Source organism: Ischnura elegans, chromosome 1 (genome assembly GCF_921293095.1).
Source record: "Ischnura elegans chromosome 1, ioIscEleg1.1, whole genome shotgun sequence".
NCBI classification, from domain to species: domain Eukaryota; kingdom Metazoa; phylum Arthropoda; class Insecta; order Odonata; family Coenagrionidae; genus Ischnura; species Ischnura elegans.
Genome location: NC_060246.1, coordinates 128106860 through 128133987, shown reverse-complemented (window position 1 = coordinate 128133987; position 27128 = coordinate 128106860). Strand labels below are relative to the sequence as shown.

At 40.9% G+C, this 27128-nt stretch overlaps 1 protein-coding gene across 3 annotated transcripts in view; it reads right to left on the bottom strand.

Annotated features, from left to right (window-relative positions):
• Positions 1–210: 210 nt before the first annotated feature.
• Positions 211–27128, bottom strand: part of LOC124169509 (homeotic protein ultrabithorax-like) — a 447372-nt gene continuing 420454 nt past the window's right edge. For all 3 annotated transcript variants that reach the window (XM_046548144.1, XM_046548151.1, XM_046548155.1), the window contains one exon: positions 211–2592. The gene's annotated coding sequence lies outside the window, so the exon portion shown is untranslated. The remainder of the gene's footprint in view (positions 2593–27128) is intronic.

Here is a 27128-nt window from a genome sequence, read left to right as displayed (position 1 = left end):
CCACGAATGCTGAAAGCACTTAATGTGCAGAGCAATCAAAACAGATCAATCTCAATCTTATTAACCAATAAGATAAACGGAATGCCTTTTCTTGGACTTAAACGACCAAAGGGCAAATTCCCTTGCAAATGTTGTAAATCATTACTAAGGATGGAGGAAAAAATATAGTTGTATGATAAGGTTTGGTATAAAACTGAACTTACACAGAAATATAGCTTTACCGTAATTTTATTAAAATAAATTACAATTACAAAAGAATGGGCTCGTATACGTGGAGTAACATTCATATAACAAACGACTTAAAAATCTCAAATAAAAACGTAAATTACGTATTTTCAGTTGGCAAATCAAAATAAAAGATACACAGCGCTTAGGAGTAAAAATGTCACCTTTTTTCTCAGTGTTTCTGTTTCTACATGATTTCAGTGGGGATTCTAGCTTATCTTTGCCATTCCTTATTTATATAATGGATACAAGAGGTACAACAAGCATTTTGTTTTTCAAAATGAACCTCCACGGTAAATATAAAGTTCATCCCTTCTTAGTGATACACTATTCCAATCATTCTCTCTCTCTCTTTCTTTTATTTCAAAGTCTATTTCAGAGTCTCTCTCTCCCCAGCTGAATGTTTCAGTCTCTATTGTACCTTATATGGGTGGGAGATGACAATCCGACACCAAGCACCAGATTCAATCTTCTCTCTTGAAGTAATCCATTTGGTCGCGTGCTTTTAGATTGTAAAGCATTTTTCCGATGGACTTCCGATGCGCGTAGATTCTTCACCTATCACCCACTTGCACCACTCTCTTCACCTCCACTCGCCCCTTCCACCGAGACACACCAAATGAAAACAAGGAAACACCATTGGAAAAGGGTATTGGTGACGTGGGGGAGGACATATTGGGCGACTTATACATTTTTTTTCGAAGAACACACTGGGGTGACACGGGTTGGACATGCATTCAGACACGCATACACGCACCCTCGCTCTTTTGCCACCACTCGGCACACATTCAACACGCACTCACACACGACACTCGCGGGGATCACTCGCTTCTTTCTTCTCCTGCAGGGGTACCCACGATCTCCACACTATGCTCATTCTGTAAGCTACATCTCCTCAAAAGTCACTTCCCCAACAACACGATTTTACCTTATTCATCTCCCCCTCTCTTCCTCTCGCTCTGAAAAAACTGCTTGCGATAAAAGCACACGGAACACACATCTAGGACCAGACAAGTTTTCAATTTTTTTCTTAATGATATACATACTTTACTTTACGTATATACTCAATATAGTTAATTTTTCTCCTACTAAATTTGCCGTTCCTTTAATAATGAGCACGCCATAAATGAAGGAGTAGGAAAAAGGCTTAAGATGAGACTAATAATAGGAATTCAGGAGAGATTAAAAAATCACCTCTCTATCTTCCACAGACTAAAAAACACGACAGCTTTTTTATCAACATATCTTTATGCTTCACACCTTCAAAAATCTTTTAATTTTAAAAATTTCAGCTCCTCGGTTGTTGCTTCAAAAGCTACAGAAAAGGAGCTAAATTTGCACTTATCTTCGGCCTTGCTACAAACATGTTACTTTATGAAATTCATCCCATTCTTTCAAAGAGATCAGGGCTCGCCAACAGCTCGTGTAATTGTCTCTATGAGAAGATTTTGTTAAAAATTTTGATTACGCGAGGATACAAGACAAGCAAAATCAGCCAAACCACAAACGTTGCTCTGAATTGAACTTGACAACGTTCAATACATGTTTCACTCTGTACTCGACTCAAGACTACAACATAAAAATTCAAGAGGCCACACAAAACAAAATATTTCTATACACTTATGGCATTTATAAGACCCGAGTTTATTATGCTCTAACTTGATGATCATGGACTGACTCGAGAATGTTTCTTTAAAAATCTACCTATATTCGCACTTAAATTTCTCTGAATTTTTTTTCCATTCATATAGACCTCGACCCTTCCCCCAGTATCCACAAGTATTAATATTTCAATCCAAAATTCGTGGATGTCTTTGGCACAGCGCGCAGTTTAAAACGCAGTCACTTACAGAGATAACACGACACTTTATGAATATATCGAGACGTACAGCACAAAAAAAATATATGTGTATATATATAATATATGCATATGTCCATACGTAATTTTTTTGTTATCGGCCGGTTTCACTGTATGAATCAACTGTCTGTACTAAGAAATTCACCCCTATTTTCTGTACAATGTTCTCAAAATTGCCTCAAACATGCAATTTTTCAAGTTAATTACGCCTGGTTTAGCGTCTATCCCACCGGTTACAATTCCCACAATTTTTTAAACTGCCCTCCGACTGATGGTGAATGCCGCGCCGCGGTGCTGTGGGCGCGGCCAGGCTGCAGCACAAGGGTCTTTGCTCGGGGGAAGGGGTCCCCGCGAGGCCTCCGAACACCAGCAGGCGTCGTCGGCATCCCTGGCTACGCAGTCCCGGCACCTCGGTCGCCTGCTCCCCCGCCGCTGTCCGCCGCTCCCCGGCTCGCCTCGCCGGAACTCTCCGCTCTCTCTCCTCCATTTTTCTCCTCAACATCTTTGGTCTGGAACGAAGAGGTTCAAAAATTTTCCTTGGATTTTTCTTTTAAATTTTGCATTCTGAGTCTGTCCATTGCCACATGCATCACCCAGGCTCACGTTTCCCAGCAAAACAAAACGAAGCCTACTTAGTGTAGCAATGCGTTTTTACCAAGCAGCATTTGACGCATTTTTAGAGCACATTCATGCAGTATAATTAACATCTTCCAAACAGAGGTGTCCATGCCATACTACAAAACATGCGTGAACAAAAAGCATCAACCCTTTGTCGCTAGTCATGCAGGCCATCAGAAAGCATTAAGTAGCGGCTTCTCCTCCATGCAAAAAAATTTCGCTAACCGTACTACTAGTAGATATTCTTAAATATTATATTACACGTATTGTATTAATATTGTATTTGATAAAAATTACTCTAATCTCTAAGTTTCCCAATATGCGCTTCATTAGGTGCGTCCGTAGATGATGCTGGTGCCACATGCTACATAGCATGATCGTCTAAGGGAAACCATTCACATGAGGCTCTTCATGGTAAGCACAGAGCATGAACGACGTTTTTACGGAAATTTCTCACTCATACGGAGGCGTTGAGGAATTTCTTTAATTTAATAAAGACAATGAATATATTTTTTCGTAAAACAGTTGAACCTAATTCAACTAGTATTCACATATTGCTTTTGCATGAGCACCTTAAAGAAAAAATGTCGTTTTAGAATTGGGAATCCTTTATCATCAATTGAAATCCTTATTATTAATCCTTACACTGCATTGATCTCAGTAAATACAACTGGTGAATAATCAACGCTTCTTTGTGTGAATTACAAATGAAATGAGGTAGCTATCCCATTCAATAAGAATAGACAGTTATGTAACAGCTATCCAGACGACAGTTTTTCAGTAGCTAACAAGCAATTGAGCCTTTGTTCAAAACTCCGAATGAACGAATTCGTGTGTCATTCTTGCCACGCGGAGGTCAGCGGGTAGAGGCCACCAAACTGTGCTTCGGCCCGGACTCAATACCGGTGGCAGAGACCCCGGAAACAATTCATACAGGACCCTACCCTGCGAAAGAAGAGTGAGTAGGAGACTCAGGGGGTTATCGGAGCCAGAGGGTGTGGGGTCCCGAGGAGATCTGCCGTGCGTACGTACTTCGCACGAGGCGAGGAGGAGGAGGAGGTGGTCACTGAGGGGGTACTGAGAGGGAGGGGGGTGTATTTGGAAGAGGGGGCCATTACACCCATTGAGCAAACAATCACGAAGTCAGTGGCGGGAGGGAAGGGAGATTTTTACGAGCGAGTCGAGGCCCATAAAGAAAGGGAAGCTACTGAGTCAGTGGCCACCACTACCTCTCGTCGCCCCCTTCCTCCCTTCCCTGGCTATCGGGCGCCCTCCCACCCAGACTCCCCCCGCATATAAGGCCAGAGAGAGAGAGACTTTTGGTCACCTCCCGTGAAGTCCGGCGGGGAGACGTACACTCGTGCCACCTCAGGCGAATTGCTTCATCAAAGCAAAGTGCTGTGCGACACTTGAGTGCTGATTGGCATTCGTCTGTGCCAAACCTTCCTTTCCCCGTGCCCTTCCTGCTAAGTCGCCCGTGATCCATGTCCGCATAAGCGAAACGGCGAAGAGAAAAACAAACCCGCACCGTAATTTCGGTGCTTGCCAATGAGAGAAAAGTTTGGAGGGGGTTACGGTGAATTGCGACGCACTTTATAGAAGGAGGATCTACGGAGAATATTTGGCCACGATGAAAAAAACTTGATCCAGTTCCCGTCAAGCTTCCTGTTGAAATCAATAGCTAACTTGTTGGCGCCCAATATTATAACAACAGAATGTCCTCGTAAGTTCTGGGAAAAATACCAGTGATTTAATTAATTCGTAAATATGTTCCACTTTTAAATTATGAATACACATATGACTTGAGTACTAAGACATTTGTTGAGCGCGATAGTCTTTGAAGAGTTATTGCGTTGAGCAAAGATTTAAATCGGAGAATCACTTCAAAAAATACTAATAATTCTCATTATAAAATTCAAATCAAATACCTGGCGATAAAACCAATAGTATTATATATTTCAGAAATAATTTTTAGTGTTAAAAAGCGAATAACTTCGAAAGAGAAGAAAGAATCTCTATCAAATATCAATACGAAAAGAACGGTATTTTCACTCTAGGTATTTTAAGCACGAAATAGAAGTTTTATCAAAAGAAACTTAAGGGGAGAAGAATAGACATCGTCTCCTCTTCAGGGATCCAAATTTATTTCAGGTTCATCACGTTCAAAAACAGAAAATTCGAAGCAAATGATAAAAAATACATGGTTCTTGAGAAAAGCGATTTTTTCGGCCTAAGAAATATGGATCTGAATATGTTGGCCAGCGCTGGAAAAAAACAGCAGAGTGGCTTTGCCATGCTGCGCGCAATGCAAAATGATAAATCATCTTTGCCTCCCATAATAAAGCTACTAACGCATCTATAATGTAAAACATGGCACATAACCATAATGGTAGTCAACTTATATCCAGTATGAGATGGTAACATACGTGCAGCAAGTATAAGAATATGAACAAATAAAATTTAGGAGATATTCATTGAAAGGTAGTTGGAGTTAATCAGAATGGAGGTAAAAATATACTCTCTCATCAAATGCAAATGAAGAGTGTCTGTCTGGATGAGATAGAAATCTTCACAAGGTTCTATCGCTCCTACTTCTTCAGTTCCTGACCCTGGTTAACGGTTTTCCACTTTGGGCGACTAGTCATAAAACGCTGCATACGGAGGAAGGCTCCCCTGACTAGGAATACGCTGTCAGTGGTGTTCGTTTTACGACCGTCAACGCAACCGAGCATAAAATAGGACTGCTTTACTGCCTACCACGCCTCAATTGCATACCTGAAAGTCTGTGAATAAGCATTGCGAAGTGCATGCGGGGTACAACTTGAGAAAAAATAGCCAGACTTGGAATTAAACAAGTCGTTATTTCAATTCACCCATTTCATTCCCCATTTATGAAGCGTTTCTGCGTTAAAGAAAAAAATGGAGCTCCTCAAAATCACGTGTAGGTATATACATATTAACTACCATCAATTAAAGACTTTCTAAATTAAAATTTTATGAACTAGTCAATACAATACAATTACCGGTGCAATACTTGACAGACATGTAAAATAAATCACCCATATGCTCACTCAGAGATTCCACCTATAAGGGGGCTAGTTCCCTTCCTTAGGCCATTCGCCCTTCGAGAAGTTTTGATTGGGGGTGTTCGAGGGTTTCATTTTGGACTCATACCGGGATCCTTCTATAATCAGTCAAATTATTTACCCAATAGACTATCACGCTATCATAATTTTATTCTTTATTTTTTCAGAAGTAAATTTTTCACTACCATTTATGTCCTGTGAAAATTTATCCACTCTTTAAGAAAAGAATTCAACTTTTTTAATTAGCTGTCAACTAATTTTGGTAACACTCCAGACTTCTACGCTCTATAATGCACTATACTCAACACCAAATTGCTACCTCCTAATTTGAGTCCAGCAGTATGCAAAGGCGCACTTCCCTCACAAGTGCCTGTTTTTCCACAAGTAAACACGAGAAATGCTCATAGGAGCGGGGTTTATCACCTCGAAGACATAAATCGGCCCATTGAAGGGGCCATTAAGCGAACTGGATGTCGTCTCCCCCCCCTGGGCTCACCACCCCCGCAAGGTGAGCTCTTTAAGTCCGCCGACTGCCATTACTGGCCGTCGAAGCCGCGAACCCCACAGCCACGGCAAACCTCCGCTCACCATGCCTCCTTCTCGCCCCATTCCCCCGCTGTCTCCCCTCGCTCACACGCCACTCAATCGCCACTCCCTTATGCTAATCCCCGCAGAAACCCTTCATCAAACCCAAAGCCCTGACGGTGGAGAATGGCACAGGAGGCATTCACTTCAGAGCGCGTCAGCTCGGAATGCCACGGACTGCGAGAGGAGGGAATCAAAGACGAAGGATCAGGAGACATGAGGTGAGACTATGGGAGGATCCGTGGATGGAGTCAAAAATCACTTTCTTACGCCATTTTTTTACATACAAGTAGTTGTGTGGGCGCTCCTTAAAATTTCTAGCCGTTGATTGAACCCGCATGTACGTACAACTGTGGTATGAGCAATATCATTCGACATTCTTCTTTGGCTTCTCATTGTCAACAATATCCTGCATAATTAATCTTTGAGAAAAATAAGGATTTCAAATTTGTGGTATTTTTAGTAAAGTTCCCAAAACCCTTAATCATCACTAGATATCATTCTCTACGGACTATAAAGATAACCCGATGGTTAGGAACAGATAATGTCTCATGAAACGAGAATGAATGTCTCAACGACATTTCGATTATTCCACAGCTAAATATTATACTTACTAAGTAGCCACGGCAACCCTGAGAACATTTTGCATAAAATGAATATAAAAATAAAACATTGCAATATTTCCACTGGGTTAACCTGAAGAAATATTGCAATGCCTCGTTTACCTAATAATAGTAATTTCCACAACATCGTGCCGCATATCATACAAGATGTGAATGTAAAAAAATTCAAATCTCATTCCTGCACCGCTCTCAGCGGACGTTAACGTTCAAATGCATTCAGATCGAATTACCCGAGGTGTCTCTGTGAAATTCCGAGCGAGGGCGGGACTGTGGAGCGAGGGATCAGGGGTCGTGCCCTCCGCTCGGTCAAACGCGCAACCAGCACCGCGAGTACGCGGAGGTGACGCCCAGTTGAGGCGGCGAGGAGTCGTGACAGGCGGTGCGACGTGGCGCCCGATGGTGCAAGCGTGGGTTTTGCGCCTTTACGGAGGAGAGCGCAGATAAAGAGGTGAAGAACGAGCGTCCGAGTGCGTACAGACTTCACGATTTCCTGAGTCAGAAAACATGCAATTCACACTCCAAGCCGGATGATAAGAAGTACACTCCGGTTGGATGAAATTCAAAGCGGTTGAAAAGAAAAATTACGAGCTTGGACTTTATGGTAACTTTACTACATAGATACGTACGTAAATTATTGGATTAGCAAGAAGAAGAATAAAGTAGAAGTGGGTGAACATTCACTGCTCGACACTTATGATTTTTAGACAGCGAAATACACGTGTCAGAGACTGAGTCAACACAGGGAAAGAAATATTGTTTTGATTCGCATGTAAACATTTGTTCTCCATTAAGAGCACGAAGCAAAAAAGTAGAAAATATGATAAACAGGTCCTTACAAAGTCAACGCGTAGATGAAACAGGTGTCACTGGTTTCATTATTTTACTGACTGTTAAAAATATTTTTATTCAATAATTCGAAAACATAGTTGTCAAAATTAATATGATTCCGTGTTTAAATTCAAAGTTTATTCTGAATACTTAACTCTTAAAGGAATTTGACGGAGAATAATTGTGGCGAAATAAAAAACAGTAAAATAAAATAGTAGCACAGCAAACAGCAGTATAACAGCAGAGTAAAATCAGGCCAAGATATTTAGCAGTGTTCACTTGGGGTGGACTATTGTGACACTTCGGATCACAGTACGCTTGATAATGAAAGGAAAGTTGTCACCTGAACTAGGGGCACATGGGTAGGTATTTGCGCAGGAGAGTGGATAAAGAAGTTGCCTTCGAGGGGCGGGTGGGGGTGAAGAGTAGTGGTGGAAGGGAGGTTTGAAGTGGGACGTGGAATGGAGAGACGAGGCTAATGAGTGAGACAGCGGCGAAGGAAGGATGAAATGTGGGCGGCGCATTCCAATTGGAGCACTAATGGGCCATTACGGAGAGCTGCGGTTATTTCAATTACCCTCCGTGCATATGTGTTTGCGCGCGCTTGGCGTCTTGCGATTGCTTCGAGGCTCGCCGCTCCCGCCACCGCCTTCCAGATTCGAACATCCCCGGAAGCGATAAAAGATTTGCAGCGGAGAAGACGGAGACGAAGAGAGTGGGTCACGCGTCCTCGTCCGCGGGGAGGTGAGAATACGGTTCGGGGGTGGGGGAGTTGGGGAGCGGGATGGATGGGGAGGAATGCAAGGGTGCGGGAGTGAGTGTGCAAGGGATGACGGGAGCAGGACAAATCGGGGTGGGGGGTGGCCTTTTGGAAAATCGACGCATTTGAATTCAGAGTGATGCGCGAAGGGACGAGAAACAGTGTCACAAGGATTTGGTTGTGCAGTAAATCTTTACGCGGAAGTTTTGGCATTCGCGCAACAAACGAGTGGAAAATACTCGGCTCTCGATCCAATGAATTTCAACGGAAAGTGTTGTCAGTCTTTGACAGCCCTTACGCTCTACCGCTCGGTGTCCTATTCAATAAACGATGAAATCCATCTTGTATTCAAACACGAGTGAGTAATTTGCGATGTAGTCTCCAGTTTATGGAAGTGATCTGCGACGCTTGGAAAAGCCTCTCTTCCTCATAAGCGCCTAATAACGTGACCTAATTCCTAGCTTAACGCGTTTCAACTTGGTGAAATACCTCTGACAAGCATAGGTGGATACTTCTCTCTTCCACACACTAAGATACCCCAAGAAGAAGCTTTCAGTTAAACAAATAATGGCTATGTGACGATAATTAGGAAGAATTGATTTTGATTTTATATGTATAATTGTGGGTTAGCAATATTTCGGATTACATGACATAATTTTCATGGCTGAAGTTTCAGGCTCTTCCAAAAACCGTCTCACTTACTCATAATAAAAAACATTTTAGTTAGTTTAAAAAAATTATTGATGTAACGAATTAAAAATCTCAGCTGATATGTGTTTCAGCATAGTAGAAAAAGATAAAATATTAGAATTAATTACGCATATGGATGTCTATCAAAACAACCAGAAATAATTATTACTTATTATACTTACATCACCACACAGCAATCTAACAAAACAGGCAATTGCAAGCGGGTAGTTTTCTTCTGTAATACCAGAGTAATGCTAGGTAATAGATATGTAGATAATCGTTCCAACAGATAATATCATTCCTCCTTCCAAATTCATCATCAAAAACCTTGATTCCAGAAATTTATACAGCTTAGCAAGAAATATCGTTTACCTATTCTCCCATGAATTGAAGGTTTTTATTCCTCGAATTTTACATATTTTTGGTAAATCTTAAAATTACTATCAGAGTGCAGTGGACGTTATTTTACCTCACTAATCGAATGACGAAGCATCGTTAAATCATAGCTGTATGACATAGATTACAAAAGCGAAATTCGCCGAAGTAAATAAAAAAAGGTGAAACGAGAGGGTTATGGAGCAGGAGCCGATTTATTGTGTAGCGAGAAGTTCCACACTTGCGTGTTACTGCTGTCAAATCACCCCCGGGCCAATAAATTAAAAATTTTCGCTACAAACTGTCGTTAAGTAGGTTGACAGATATATAGCCTAGTCGGGCAAAGTTTCCAAAGTCTCCGTCGCACACATATAAATATGTAAATTTCTTTCCCAAACTACTGCATATTAATGCGTAGATTTTTTTACTCTATCGATTTCAGAGTTTTTGACCGGAAATTGAAATAAATTTCTTCTGGGAGTATTTTTTTTTACACAGGTCCAAACCCAATTTGTCACTTCTTTTGGTTTTAACAAGCAATGGAGAAGATTGGAAATTGGAAAAAGTTATAATAAATTATTTTTCGGGTTATTAATCTGCCAATGACGATGGTTAATAGTTGTGAATTATCTATAAATATTCATTCCCGTATTTCGTAAAATGATCGATCGCGGTGACAATATTTTTTCATTAAATTAGGTAATATATTAAGTATATCAAAAGAAAAACCTTGAGAGCAAAGTGCATTCAGTCTCCGTATTTACTCCTAAAATGTGACAAGCATTGTTTACCAGGCCATAAAATACTGCGTTGCATATGGATTTGGCACAAAAATACTCGCATGGATAAGAGCGCTGGTTTATTTTGAAAGGCAGCCTAAAAATGAAACCGGGGAAAACAATAAATTTCGGAAATAATCGCGTAATATCGCGGAAAGAATGGACAAACACAAGCAATGCGAGGACTTCGATGCCATTGTGTGGAGGCAGAATAAACATTGCCCCGAGTGTTACCAGTTTTATTTTTTCATTCCATCCTCAAAACCCAACGCTGGCGGTAGAAATATATACTTCTGTCTTTCAGTCCAATATGAGCGCCTCATTTTTTTCTCCCTCCCTCGACTTTGAAACATGCGGAGCGACGAGCGATAAGACCCGAAAGCTATGGAAATACAGCATTCGATGGGACTTGCTGGTTTCGTGAGGGCGGGAAAGAGCGCTTCGTATCAAGGCTGAGAAAAAGATGTGGTGTATAGTGGGCGAGACACCGTCGGTGGCATGAGCGTGTTACGCAGCAGACGAAGAGGCGAGGTTGGGTAGGATGAGGGAGTAGATTTCGGAGAAGAGAGAGCGGTGACACCTCTGCCGCTACATTAAACACGCATAAGGATGCGGAGGCCGAGGAGGAGTTGGCGGGAGTGAGGGACCGACCGCCCAATGACTCTTCCTTCACGTCTCCCGGCCCGAAACCGTGCTTTACCCTCGACGTCCCGAATCACCAATCCCCCCCTTCCTATGGTGCACCGCCCGCCCTCCCCACACCACCCTCGCTCCGATGCCCTCTACACGATCACCCCACACCCGACCTATTTCTCTGCACCCCGACAGTCGGAAAAAGCCGCTACGGAAAGCAACGGCGACTTCACTTCGAGTTGGATCACGGGTGACCCCGGCTCTGCGCCGAATTGATGATCTCTTTGGTGCGCTGCTACATATCTATCCGTTCGACCACCACCATCCCCGCTCGTTTTTATGTCTCCCCTTTTCTGCCTTCTTCTGCTTCTATCTTTCTCACTCCGGGGATGACCCTCGAACTCCTCCCATCCTTCTCTTCTTCTCCCTTCAATCTCGTCCTCGCAAGCCGATTGTGTTTAACTCACTTGTTGTTGGTATTTTATTGGAAAGCACTGGTAGTTGTAAATGAATTAAATGCAATAACTCTTCATATTTTAAAAGTTTTAGTAGTACCGTATTTTAACTTCACACACATAAGGATTGTTAACAAATACAGATCAATAAACAACCTTGGTAACCAACCAACAGAGACAAAACACAACTGAAAATTACAAATGTCAACACCCCCCCGTAATTGAAGATGTGCTGAAACAGCTCTTTAGCATTTCCATCAAATGAATTACAAATTTTTTTTTTTTTTAAATTATTTTTAAACCATGCCTAAACCTCTCATACATTTTTCATGTTTTATACGATTTAAGCCCTTGGTAAGTATGTCAGCTGTCATTTCCTCAGTGGAGAGAAAATCTACGTTTATATTACCGTTTTCTACTTGTTCTCTAACAAAATGGTATTTCACATCTACATGCTTCATTCTATCATGGAAAACAGGATTTTCTGCTAACTTGAGAGCGCTCTGATTGTCCTCAAAAATAGTAATAATTTCTTGTTCCTGAAATAATTCGGAAATAAGATGTTTTAGATGAATAGCCTCTCTAGTAGCCTCGGAAAGAGCAATATATTCTGCCTCACAAGACGATTGGGCAACACATTTTTGTTTTCTACTACTCCAGGAGACTGGTCCACCTGCACAAGTGAAAACATATCCAGAGTATGAATGCCTATCATTTAGATCATTTGCAAAATCTGCATCAGAAAAACCAAAAATAGGCTTCCCAGTGCATTTGTATGTGAGTCCCATTTCCATAGTACCTTTTAGATAACGAAGTACCCGCTTGGCCATCTTCCAGTGTATATCTGTATGCTTCTTATTAAACTGGGAGAGATAGCTAGTAATGAAGGAAATATCTGGCCGCGTGTTGACGGAGAGATACATGAGAGTTCCAATTAATGACTGGTACGGGACATCTATGATATCCTTACCCTTCTCTTTCATTTGACTAACGTCAACTGGGGTCGAAACAATCTTACAATCTTCCATGCCAAAACTCTTTAAAGCATCTTTAATGTATTGTTTCTGGTCTATCTTGAATACTCCCCTCTTCTCATCTCTTGTAAAATTCATTCCCAGGGCATGTTTGATCTTGCCAAGATCCTTAATGACAAATCTCTTCTTCAATTCTTCCTTCAATTTCTTCTTTTCTTTCTCATCATTGGAGAATATAAAGAAATCATCAACATATAATGTAATAATAACTATTTTAGTTCCAATATGTTTAAAGTAGACACAGGGTTCATGTTTTGATTTAATATACCCTATCTCATACAATAACTTGTGAACTGTTTTGTTCCAAGCACGACTAGCCTGCTTGAGTCCATAAATAGACTTCTGTAATAGACAAACCTTCTTCTCTTCACCTACAGCTATGAAACCTTCTGGTTGTGTCATATAGATGGTTTCATCTAAAGTGGCATTTAAAAAAGCAGTTTCGACATCCAGATGTTCAACATCAAGATTCAGTTCTGCTGCCATAGCCAACAGCAAACGGATAGTTGAACCTCTGACTACCGGAGAAAAAGTTTCTTCAAAGTCTATACCATGAGTTTGAGCAAAACCTTTAGCAACTAAACGAGCTTTGTACTTGATGATCTTACCACCATTGTCTCTTTTCAATTTGTAAACCCATTTACATGGTATTACACTTTTATTTGCAACTCGCACTAGCTTCCAAGTTTCATTTTTTCTAAGACACTCTAATTCCTCCATCATTGCTTTCATCCAATGCTCTTTGTCTTCACTTTGCATAGCCTCTTCAAATGTGGTAGGTTCTTTGTCAAAGAAATTTTTTGCTTGTAAAACAACATGATCAGGAAATTGTTTCTTGTTACGTACCCTTTGAGGATATCTAGGACTCTTAGCAGTTTCTTGAACATTAGTCCCAGCTTTATCTTCTGTTGAGTCTGCATTTTCACAAGGAGAATCCAAAAGAATTTTAACAGCAGCCGCAGCTTCATCTTTTGTTGAATCTGCATTTTCATTGTAAGAATCCAAAGGAATTTGAGCATCAGTACTGCTCTCACCGGAAAAATTATTTTCTAAAAACACAACATCTCTAGCATGGACTACCTTCATATAATTAGAAAGATTCCTAAATTTGTAAGCTTTCTTATTCTCACTATATCCTACAAATATATGTTCCTTGCTTTTGCTATCCCACTTCTTGCGTTCCTCCTTTGGAATATGTACAAAAGCTCGGCAGCCAAATACTCTTAAGTGTGTCAAGTTGGGACGCTCACCTGTCCATTTTTCTTCTGGAGTCATTCCTGTAACGGATCTATGAGGTGATTTATTCTTGAGATACGTAGCAGTTCTCACAGCTTCTTCCCAAAATGACTTAGGTAGTCTGGCACTATGCAACATGGAACGAGCCTTCTCCACAATGCTTCTGTTTCCCCTTTCAGCAACACCATTTTGCTGAGGAGTACGGGGTATGGAAGTCTGGTGAATAATTCCTTCTGACTTAAGATAATCTGAGAATTCCCTATTAACATACTCAGAACCATTATCTGATCGTAAAATTTTAATTTTTTGGCCAGTTTGCTTTTCCATGAGGTTTTTAAACTCTTGAAACTTTACTCTAACTTGATCTTTTGTTTTAATGAAATAGGTAAATATCATTCTAGAGTAATCGTCTATAAATACAAGTAAATACTTATTTCCTTCTAATGATTTTACACTGAATGGTCCACAGAGGTCAGAATGAATCAACTCTAGGCATTTAGTCGCCCTTTTACTTTTGATTTTAAGAAAAGGTTCTCGACTCTGTTTCCCTTCTAGACATGCAGTACATACAGTTCTATTTTCCTCAGGGGCGTAATCAACTCCATCAGCTAATCCATTTCTCAGTAGATTCATACCATAGCGGCAGAGATGTCCCAACCTCCAATGCCAAAGAGTTTGCTGAGAAGGGTTAGTTGTAGCAGCCAGGGACTTTTCTGATACCTGTGACTCTATCTTATATAACCCGTTACTGGGAAGAGCAGTCATTAAAACATTCCCTGAAATACTACAATCATTATCATGAAAAAATTTAGCACCTTCTTTCGTAAATACTACAATAAAACCTTTTGAAACACATTTTGACACAGATATAAGATTTGTAGCAAGATTAGGCACATGAACAACTTCAGAAATACTACTAATACTGTTGTTGTTATTACTTTTGTGAATCATGACATCACCTATACTGTCACTCTGCAACTTACGTTTATCAGCACACACAATCTCCAAACCAGAGTTACTTTTAACATTGAACAGAATATCTTTATGAGGAGTCATATGGGCAGTTGCCCCGGAATCCACAAACCAATCATTTTTATTGCTTTGAGCACAACCACCAACACCTAAATCCGAGAATAAAGTGTATTGTTTCTTGTGTAGCTGCTTGTGGGTTGAACTCGATGTCTGTGCCGTTTTCTTGGTCTTGTTTGGACAGTCTGGTTTTTTATGGCCGGGTTGGTTGCATCCATAGCAGACGATACCATCTTGAGAGTTGTTGCGTTTCGGGAACTTCTTTTTCTTCGGAATAGTTCGAGACGCATTGGATGCAAATGCAGTCTCAGTTGCACCATCATTTTTGGACATTTCATTTAAGAGTTTAGTTTTCACCATGTTCACCGTTACTTCAACTCCTGAATTCTCGAGTGCCATTACTAGGGGGTCGTAATGTGAAGGAAGACCTCCAAGCAAAATAGCAACTAAATCCTCATCAGGAATCTCCTTCCCAATATCAGCAAGCTTCTGAGCGGTATCCATTACGGCAGTTAGGTACTCTTCAATGGACGTATAATCTCCGAGGGATAACCGGTACAAAGTCTTTTGAAGGTTAAGTCTCCGGGCAAAACCCTTATCTTCATATGCATCGGCAAGAACTTTCCATGCTTCAGCAGCTGTTTTGCATCTTCTTACATGTATGATAGCGGAATCGTCCACGCACAAACAAATCTTAGCTAGGGCACGCTCATCCTTCCTGGACTTTGAAGCAGCATCAGTATGATCATCATTTGGGTATCCATCAACAGCATGCCACAAGTTTTGATCTATTAAATACGCCTTCAGCTTAAATTTCCAAGTTGGATATCCTTCACGCCCACACAACGGCTTAATGTGAGACGATATACCGGATGCGTCAGACGACATTATGAAGACTTCACTTACTTCTTATAATTTACCAGTGCTGGGCCCATAACCTCTGTTGGTATTTTATTGGAAAGCACTGGTAGTTGTAAATGAATTAAATGCAATAACTCTTCATATTTTAAAAGTTTTAGTAGTACCGTATTTTAACTTCACACACATAAGGATTGTTAACAAATACAGATCAATAAACAACCTTGGTAACCAACCAACAGAGACAAAACACAACTGAAAATTACAAATGTCAACACTTGTGTCATTGTAAGGAAAGATGAATGGCAAGAAGAAGATAAAACGAATGTAAATCTTCACAGCTGAGTTGCATTTTTACAAATTAATGATATTTAAGCTAAGGAAACGGAATAATAACTCTATAATAGGGATGTGAATGGCTAAAATATTGGTAAACACATTCTTAGCTTAAACTTCCATTGCAAGATTAAAATTCAACAGTTATTTTAAAACTTTCGCAATAGTAATAAAATTTATAGAATAAATAACTCAACACATAGTTTTTTATTTCAAAATATCTTTTCAGGCATGCAATATAGCTTTGCTCACAAATCGATGAACACGTGCTGAACTGTTATAATCAAATTCAGTTGAATCGGCAGGCAAAAAGTATCATAACCTGAAAGTTTCATGTATATTCCTCTGAGTTTTACCTTCTACAAAATATGCTTTTGGGTCAACTTTTAAAATTCACCTTCATTTTTGCAACTACTTACAACGGACATCAATCATAATTTCCGAGGGACTCTTGTTTTAAAAATCATGGATTGGTACCAATATTTTCGTATTTTTTCCAAAGCAAAAGTTAAACTCGCACTCATCGTTAAATTTAAAGTAATCATCAGCATGAGTGGTAAAACTTGAACTATTGGAAATTTGAAAATATGTATGGTACACGGCTAACTGATATATTTCACCAATATAAAGCAAGATAAACTTATAAATGTTCCACATCATTTATTAACCAGAGAGCAATTTTGCAAAATTTTAAGGACACTTATTAAATGATTTAGTCACAGTTTACACGAGTAAACTCAATTAATTAGTGCATGTTTTCTGAGTATTCAATTGCAAGATAAAAGTTGACACTAAAAAAAATCAAGTATCTCAAAACTATAGTCCCATTTTCTGAACAATTCTCCCAAAAATAGTTAGGGTTAGGATATTTCACCAGTTTCGGCCTTCTAATTTTTGTTTGGAGTTATCGCGGTCGGTAAAGAAACTTTAACCCGAAAATATTAAAAAAACTGAACTAATCATAAAAAATGTGCGAATGCATATGTCAATCCGCACCCAAAACGAGATATATAGATGGTATTTAAAATATTGCAGCAGAGATGGCAAGTAACAGGAAAGAAGCCGAATGACTTATCAGAAACATTACAAAAAAACGCGCGTCTGCCTTTCGACGAAATGCTAGATATCTCGACTGCTCGGGCGCACGTGGGCATATCGGTGGAGAAGAAAACCTTACCAACTTTTCTCCCAAAAGCTTGGGATCGGCTCGAGTCATTTTGCCGACCACTTTCTCAATGTCTATACCCTCCTCCTTTCCCTCCTTGCCTCAACTCCTCCACCCCCTAACCCCTCCACTTTACCCCACCTTGTTCCTTCCTCCACCGAATTGTAATTATGATAATGGGGTGAGATAAATCTTAGGCTGCGTCTGTCGTGATGCATGTGCGCTATAAATTCGCTGCTCTTTTCCCAAGCATTCCCGAAACCTTTTCTCCCTAACCTCCCTCCCTCTCGCGAGGGCTTTTTCCCCTTTTGCATCTCGTAGGACATCGCCTTGCTTCTCCTCCAGGGAGTAGGCGCCTAGATAAGTTATCTCGATAGAGGGAGGAGTCGAAAAGACGAAATAGTGAAAGGAAAATCCTTTCGGCGAAGAGGAACGGGAAACTGACTGAGGAGGAAGAGAGAAAAACGCAGACACCAGCAGGAACCGTGGACGCGGACGCGTGGGAGGGAAAGAGAGTGAGGGAGATTTAAAGGATTGACGGAAAGAGCAGAGCTTCGCAGGAAAATGAAAAATGGGCATCACCGAATCCGCTGATCGCACAGATTGCTGAGCGCGGAGCTGCTTTCGAGGAGTCATTCCGAGGGTAGTCGCGCGATTCCGCAATCTGGAGTGAGCGAGAAACGTGAAGACGGAGGTTATTCATAGTCCTCAAGTGGTCTCAAATATGAGAGGGAGACTCGACGGTAGGCAGTAGATAAGACATGTTTTCGTCCACATTTCTTCGCATAGATTCTATTCCTGGACGTGGCCGAATTAATAAAGTAGATTAAACAAATTCTTCACGGGAAGAGACGCCTCTTCCGTAAATGCATTCACTCGGTTTTTTCCTAAGAATTCCCCACGCGCGGCGATAAATCCTCTTTTTCCATCCGAGGTATATGGGTTACGCGGCGGAGGGCCTTATCTCCGCAGGATTTTCGCTCGTGAGGAAAAATATTCTCCTCGCGCTACAGAACAAGAAACCCGTCTCCTGGCTTCATGCAATTTCCGTTACGAAATAATTCTTCCAAGCTTCTGAATTGCAACGAAAATTTTTGAGGATGAACGTAAAATATGAGTGAAGGACAAGACTGTAGGGTGAAAACAAATTCATACCTAACCATTTCCGTTGCAGGTAAAAGTAATAACAGGAAAGCAAATGTTCACCCAAGAAATTTCAAGGAGAGCAAAACATCCACTGTTTTCCGTTTCCATATCATCAAGTAAATACTACTGTATTGTGATTAAGGCTTTCACCAGGCAAATACTGAATTTCAACAATAGAACTATGTAGAAAATTCTATCATAACTAAAATGAAAAATTAACTTTTTAAGAACAATAAATCATAAGATCAGTAGAATACGACCATATTTCGCAAGTGTGGCAATTTTGAGGAAAAAATGAATGTTTTGAACACTTATCGTGTCAGGAAAAGGCCATTAATCACTAAGAAACCAGGTACTTTTGTTCTTGGCGTTAAAAAATCTCCAGTCAATAACGCCAGATTTCCCTGAATTTGGGAAAAAATTTACGCATTTTTTTATAGCTGTCTCCTCATTCACTACGTATATCTAAATACCAAATAATGTTATGATCGCCAAAGAAAGATATCTTCGGAATAAATATACTCATGTGGTTCGCTGCTTGGTGTCATAGAGTAGTGAGAACAATAGTGAGGCAATGTACTGGGCGAGGCCCATATAAACGGTTCATAACGGCAGTGGACGATTAGGGTGGGCCATTTAATTAGACATTCCTCAAGAGTGAAGGCCACGGAGACCTCAAAAATCAAAGTGGTTAGGGAATGCGCATGTGAAGGCGGTGGTCAATTTGAAGAGCCCAATTCGCTATGAGGAACTAGAGTAGCTGAACTCAAAATCAGAACGGACTCGCCAGGGATAATACTAATAGTAATAAACTAGAGGATTGATTATTTTCTGAATTGGGCAGTAGGTCTCCATCAACACTTAAATTACACCCCCTGATTAGTGGATAGGAGTATCCTGCCTAAAACCGTGCTTAAGGCGAGCAATATCACCCCTGCCTCTACGCCCCTGAACGTAATGCAAGGGGCAGGGCGGGGAGGCGGGTCGCGGCAAGAGAGAGATTTGAGGTGGGAGGGGCACATTTCAGAAGGCGTTAGGCCGCTCCCGACCGACGCATTCAACAAGTGAGGTTATCGTTGGGCAAAGGCTGACCTCTCACCCGCGACTCACATTTCGCGCTCAACTGACATTCAATGGCTGTGCGTCCCCCACCCTGCTGGACCAACCCTTTTCTCCGCCCCCCGTACAACTGCCCTTCGCCACCGAACCCTCCCTCCCCTCAACCCTTTCACAACCCTGTCTCATACTTATCTCTCCCGCCACCGCCTGCATTTCCCAATGACTGCTTCCCTTCGGGGACTTCTCAGCCCTCTGCCAGCCTCCCTGATTGCCGAAATCGCCTTCCACAATCGACGTTTAAGGAGTCCCGCCCGGGACCCAACTCTTTCCCGTTTCCATATTGCTTGATGGAGTGGAATTCCCAGGGATCATTTTCACTCTCTAACGCACGACTCCTTTGGGAGTTTACGGGGTTGACCCTTGAAAATATTTTTACTCGAAATAATTAACTCACCACGGGTGCTTTCATACAATGATTAACTTTCTCAATGGAAAGCTCTTGGCTCTTAGGACGTAACGTGGCGAATAAATAGCCACTTTCGATTGTAAATGTCAAAATAGAATCGAATAGTTGCCAGGAAAGGCGAATCTTGTGGAAAATCTTTGTAATAAGAAAAAAAACTTAAAATTTACTAATTAAGACTCTTTTAATAACATCATTCATATATTGAAGAGTATTACGAATTGATATTTAAAAAGTGAGTAATTTGACTCAGAAAATAGTGTTGCCAACGTGCTCCAATAAATGCCTTTTATCCCTACATTAATTTTCCAGCTCTTCAAACACAGAAGTACGGCAGAGGGTAAAGCGAATACACTGAAGAAGAAAACAAAAACGTGCTCCATAAATACGAGACCTCTTACAATCAAAAAGGAAAAAAAAATATTTTAATTAAAATAATCAGTAGAGTAAAATTAAGCATATATAAACGATAAAGTACATAGAATTGGGCTTTTAAAATTTACTAATTGGTAAACTATCATTTATATTTGAAAGAAAATACCAAGGCACTTATGTAATATGTTTACAAATGACGAACTAAGAGATTCTGCACCTGTTATCTAAAGGATAGAGCACGTTATAGCCTCCGATGTCAGCACACATCATCGCAACGTGCTGAGCAAATAAAGACGGAATATTGTATGCAAACCTGATATTACCATTATTCATTGCGTAATTTTTTGTGGGCTTTACAAAGACTATCCATTAGGTCTGCCTTAATAACACATAATGAATGTAACGTGTTGAAGGTTGCCAGCCAGTTAAGGGGCGAACTCACATTAGGCTGGTATTCACAATAATAATGGCCTACTTTGAAAGTGAAATCGTTTTCCAATGGTAAAAGGGAAAGTAATTAAAGCGAGTAATTACTCGAAAGCTTGGTATAAAATGCTTACGCAAGAAAAACTCTCACTCATTCGAATCCAAAATCCTCTATATGTAGCCTCCAGGCATTAGAATAGATTGCTAATCGTAGGAAAATACTCTATTAAAGCTTATAAATAAGATATAAACCTCTTGAGCAATTAATCAACGGTCTCACAAAATGTAAAGAATCCATCTCTTTTCGATGCAGAAATTATTTCACATCAATTTCTCCATTTTTACGTGCAATATTATACTAAGTATTAATGAAAAACTTATTTGAAATAAAACTGAACCAGCATTACTGTTTTTAGCAAATATACGGAAAATAAATGTGACAATATTATGCATTTATACTACGCTTCTACATGCAAATATTATGGAATACATATAGGCATAAACTTAAAAAAATTCCACAAGACATACAACTAGCAAATACTGCTTTTTATCGACAGATTTTAAATAGAAGTTATTCTTTCATCCATTTGTCGAAAACGTTATGCTTTCATCAGAATTTTTCAGTGGATAATAATAAGAAAAGATAAAATATTATTTTCGTGTTCATCATTATACATTGAGCAGGTGACCTTGTAAAGCTTAATGTTACCATTTACGAATACGTAAATGAAATCAAATCTAAATAGCGATCTCCTTACAACTTGATCAACAGCAACCTCCTGCCTTTATATCGCCCATTGCAAGACCCTCTGGCGAAAATCAAATCATTACTCATATCGATCAAACTGGATTCCCAGGGCTTGGAACGGTCAAGTAACAGATTGGAAATAAATCGGATTCGGGACGCCTGCGTGTCTGCACCTTCATATCCTCCGCGAGTAATAAACGCAACGTCGACCCTCACCCTTCTGGCGGCAGTCGAGGGTTTCAACCCCGTAAAATAGCAGTGGCGATACCTCTCTCGCATCAATTCCCTCAGTCTTCGACGTGAACCGAACTGCGCCAAAATTGTCAAAATTCGCGCATAGTAATCGGGTCGAGGAATGGCAAACCAGGTACAGGGAGGAGGTAAAAACAAGTGTCAACCCGCGAAAGGGAACTGTGGAGAGGGAGATAGGAGGAGCAGCGGCGGTTTGCGGGAACCGTTTTCGGGCGCGCCATTAACGAAGAGCATCATGGGGTCGCGCGGCATACGGGAGGTAGAAGGGGAGGGAGGAGATATGAGTGGTGGGGGGGAAGGGTATATAAATCCTTTTGGATGCGTGTGTTGGATAAACGCCGCTCCACCGCATCCAACACCCTTTTCCCGCCTCCCCTCTGCACCCCACCTTTTTTCCCACGCCCTCCCCCTTCCACACCGAAGCAACCCAACTCCCAAATCCCCCTCCCCTTACGGTGAGCGGGACGGCGCGGCGTTAATTGACCGCACGCGACAAGTCCGCCTTGGCGCCCCAATGCATCACTCCAGAAATTCGTTATTACTGCGAGGCGATTAATAGCGGGAAATGAGCGCCCAAGTTTATCAGCGAGGAGGGGGAACGAATGTGCGAGAGTGGGGTGGGAGAAGGGGGGACGAACGTAGTGGTGGGTATGGTGGGTATGGTGGGAATGCGAGGAAAAGGGTTTTGGGCGTACGAACTCACACACCCAGTTTTGGGGAGGGAGGAGAGGAGCGGGCTGCGTTCATCTGGCGGGAGGTGACGGCGCGATCGCGGGGATAGCGCCGAGGCACGCTCGCGCCACACATCCATCCTTCCTTTCCTCCTCACCAACAATCCGGACCCCCGAAAATCCCTTTTGCCGCCGCGAGTTCTGCACTTCCTTTTGCCCTGCCCACCCACCCGTATCTCTCCCTCTCCCTCCAACACGTCACTCTTTCCTCTCCACGCGCGGATCCACACATTCATTCGCTTTACCCCCTCCCTTCAGTGTGGAAACAAAAATCAAAATAAAAGCGATACACACTGACACAGAGAAAAAAAAGTGTCCCTTCACTCTTGTTTTCATAAACAGAATTTTATGATTTACGGTCGCGGGAGGTTTTGATGGACAATGCTGGATGAGTTTCTCTCGTGTATTGTCTGAATCCGATAGTGGATTGCCATTTTCCCGAATTTCCGTCACAGCGAGAGGCGCGGTTGCATAAAGCGCAGGGAAATCACGAGAGTTGCGGCGTTTGGAGGGTGGCGTATGGCGCGGGGCACGGCCGGGTCAACAGTGACCCTTCACTCGTTTTATCCTCTGGACCTCGCTCACCCGTTCGCTTTCGGAGGTCGAGCCGCCGTGTTTTATTTTCCTCTCTGCCGCTCACTCGCCCCGGTAAATTATTGTTTTGTATATTTTGGGGTTATAAATAGCATGTTGCGTTCGGGAGTGTTTGGATGCGGGGTTGGATGGGCGTTCCCGTTTTTGTTTCCCCGGTGAATGATGCGTGACTACGGCCACCTTTTTTTGTTTATCCAGCTCGCCAAAAAATCGTTCTGTAATTCACACGAGGTGAAGCAAAATTGTCTTCGGTTTTTGTAAACACGATGTAATAAACTTTCCAAAGTGAAAAAGTACAAAATGACACAGATTTTTCAGCGTGTGAACTTTTCTGGCCTCCGAAGCTTATATGTATTCTATTTGGAGTCTGCAATTATTCTCAAAGCTTTTTAAGGCAGCAGCAGCTCAAATTGATAAATTTATGCCTTCTAAATATGATTTCTTCGGCCAAAATAAAAAGACAAACATAGGCAATTTATATCCTAAAAAAACACCATAGTTAGTTTTGCTATGCAGAAAAAGTTTTCAATCATATTGGGTCAAACATTATTTTAGGATTGACGCACAAGGAAAAATGAATGCATAAATTAAGCTACATTTTATGTCAGTGGAGCTTGAGAGGTATTAGCATAAAGCAGTTGCGAGGAAATAAGGCCTAACAGGGAGTGAAATGCTTCAGTTTTCACAAATTTTTCCTCTGAATAAAATCGGTAATTTGAGATTACGAAGCCATAATAGGTCATAATAGGAAAAAATTAATCAATTTCTTTAGAAACTTAAGTTCAAATTACATAGGCTCTTAGCCATATAGCTCAGCGGCTGTTTATTATGATTGATTGAAGAATCGATAGAATCCGACCATATAAGAACTGAATCAACATCACAAAATTAGCTTAACATGACTAAATGTACGAACAGGCTATACTGGATCCAAAATATATCGTTAATATTCGAATTATTATTGGAACAAATAAATTTTCTCACGCTGGTAGGCATTCGGATTACGCTTCAATACTAAAACAACCCATTGCGTGGTACAACTTAGTACGGTGGGGTATTACTCAAGTAGAAATAATTTTATAAAATACCACTTGCAATAACCCTGGAAATACCCGGAATATTTAACAATACATAATAAAATATCAATTGCACCATGTGATACGAATAATTTACTGAAAAACAATTCACCATCGTTTCCTTAACGAACTTGACGTACCATTTTCATTCAACGTAAGCTTGGCTTGATAGCGTTGTTTCATCTGCAGGAATTTTGCATTAGTGAGCTATTCGACCCATTGGAATCTGCTAGGAAGAATCTAGCAGCATGAGGGGCAGGAGAAAATGAAAGCCGGAGGGGTTAGAGCAGCTAAAACGCACGTTTCGCGGCAAACGTGTTTCTATTTTTATTGCCCCTTGCGACGGCGACGCAGCCAGTGGCCGCGCGCCTTGAGGCGGCGGCGGTGCGGAGGCGCCAGGGAAGTCGCGCGCGGCGGAAGGGGGCATGCGGGGGCGGTGGGGAAGGGTGGGTTGCCGCCTGGGTGGCATGGCTCCTCCTGCTTGGGGCGTGGACGGCACAGCTACGTGATAATACGATCCATCCTTCAAAAGGCTATGAAGGACGAAGTTGAGGATACACTGCCAGCTCATGACGTGTGATTTGATGAACGAGGAAGAAATACCATTATCCAACTGGGTAATGTTTTCAGGTGACAACTTCAACAGAAAATTTTACTCGCCATCTCGATTTTCATGATTTAAATCTAAAGTTAGAGGTTAATATGAGATGCCTAGTGATAGAGCCACGCGATGAACCACCTAGAACTTTAATTGGCATCTAAAAATTTAGAAAGCCAGGAATTTTTATTTTCTATGCAACAATATAGAAATAAAATAGTCGGCCGTAATTAACAAAATATATTCTTTAATTTACGTTTGACTCCTTCTAGATTCGTCTGTAGACTGTTATACGAAACATTTTTCATAAAAATTTCATAAAAATGCAATTATCGTGATTACTGTCATTTTTGTTAACTTCCTAGGATGATGATCACACTGAATTGAATTTGTAAAGAGAAATGATTTTATGCAAATATTAAAATGACTAATTTATCCGTAGTGCATGAAGATTCAGGCTCATTAGAATGAAGTATCAATATCTCGAATAGCTCGAGCTATAATCAAGATCATTAAAAATCACACCCAGAAGAGAAAAAAATCTCTACTTCATTTAAACCTTGCTTCAGCAAATGAAGACCCAATAAAACATGGTTGAAATAATATTAGTGACGAAATGAATACAAATATTGAAGTTACCCACCTAAATCACAAGTACGTTCTAATAAAATTTTATGCTTCGTCTTTATCTCAGTTGAAGGCATCAGACTAAAATTTGTAGAATAACTGCCTAGGAACAGAAACTTCGCACCGATTATTTCACAATTTATTTTACCGACCATGACCTGGGAACAATGTATAACAGTTTTCTTCATAATGGAACATTGTGCTGAAATTATGGCTGGTACAAATGTGGTCTGAACGACGGTAAATTTTCTCACCCTATGGTTGTGTATTTACCTATTAAGATCAATGAACCACATCATTGGCGTGGAACCAACTTGTTTGCTAACGTAAAGATAAAAAATGCTGTACCAGAACTGAACTCCGCAACTTTCGAAAAAGAAAATAGTCCAATGGTAGTTGGTGTGAACGCCACAATACCGTGCGAAAAATTTCACCCGAGGCAATTTGGCTACCGCCATGAACCGGAAACATATTGATTTTAACATACTCCAGGGACTAGGTTGGCATACCAACGGTTTTTGTCGCAAATTCAAATTCTTCGGGCCTCGCACATATTGCCGAGCTGACATTCCTTGGCCGACGAAATCCTCGCCCAAGTGCTGATGGCCTCGGGCACCTGCATTCCAAAAGAATTTGGTGACCACCCCGGAGCAGATTCGCGCGGTGCCACGGGAAAAACAGTTGACAGTCGGAGAGGACGGAGGAGGAGGAGAGGTTTGAAGGTTTATGGCATAGGGGCGATGGGAGAGGAAGAGGGAGGTTGCCCACGGAAGACGTCGTCTGCGCTAAGGACCTCCGCCTTCCAGGGACTCAGCATGCCGCGGCAAGCAAACGACTGCCGATCAGGGCTCGTACATGCGATTCAAGGAGAGTCAAAAAGGACTGGGGGAGAAGGGGGGGATGTGTAGGAAGACACCAAGGCAGGGGAGAAGGGGGTGGAGCGAGCTAGTGTGTCTGTCTCCTGCGCAATTGAGCGGGCGGTCGTCGGAATGGGGAAAGGGTGGTGCCGACCTGACGGGACATAACCACTTGTTTACCTCCGATCCTATAACAAACTAGGTCTGCATGCAGTTTTTTCATATTTATAGCTAAAGTAATGGAAACCTCTCGCTCCGCAGACGGAACGTTTCTATTCAATTAAATACCTAGCTCGAAACACTGCGCCAGATTTCCGAGAATTTTTTTAAGACAACGTTCAAAAGATAAATTTCTTTTTCCTTTCATAAAATAAAGATTCTTTACGTTTATGGACATTTATTTCAATAAAGCCTTTAGCTTAAGGCTCATACAACTGAAGTCAATGCTTAAAATGAGTTGCCTATATTTTCTTTACTAATATGAAGATTATCTTCCCAGTTATAAAAAATTCTTTCAAACGATATAATGTATGCTTAATAAGTTGAATGATTTCATCTTAAATTCTCTTTTAAATAGCATATGGAAATTTTATTTACGATACGATACTAATACCACTTTAAACGTTAGCGTCGTGTGTAATTTTGCCGATTCCAATTTAATTGGCATGTGAAAATGTGAAATTAAATGGCTTAAATAGTACAATAAACAACATTTCTTGTTTCAGATAAAAATACTGGGGTAAAAAGAAAAGGTCTGAATTTGAAAATATTAATAGAAATGACAAAATTCAATTAAATATCATATGAATAGTTGCTTCATTGATCTTAGCAAGGATATAATAACAAGATGTTTTCAAAATACGACATGTATTTTCTTTCGAATCTTTAAGACAGTAAATACATCGGTAATATCCGCAAATTTTAACTAATTTGCCTGTGCAGATATCCCCTTTGAAATATTTTTTGCCTATACTCAATAGATAGCATTATTTTTAGTACCTAT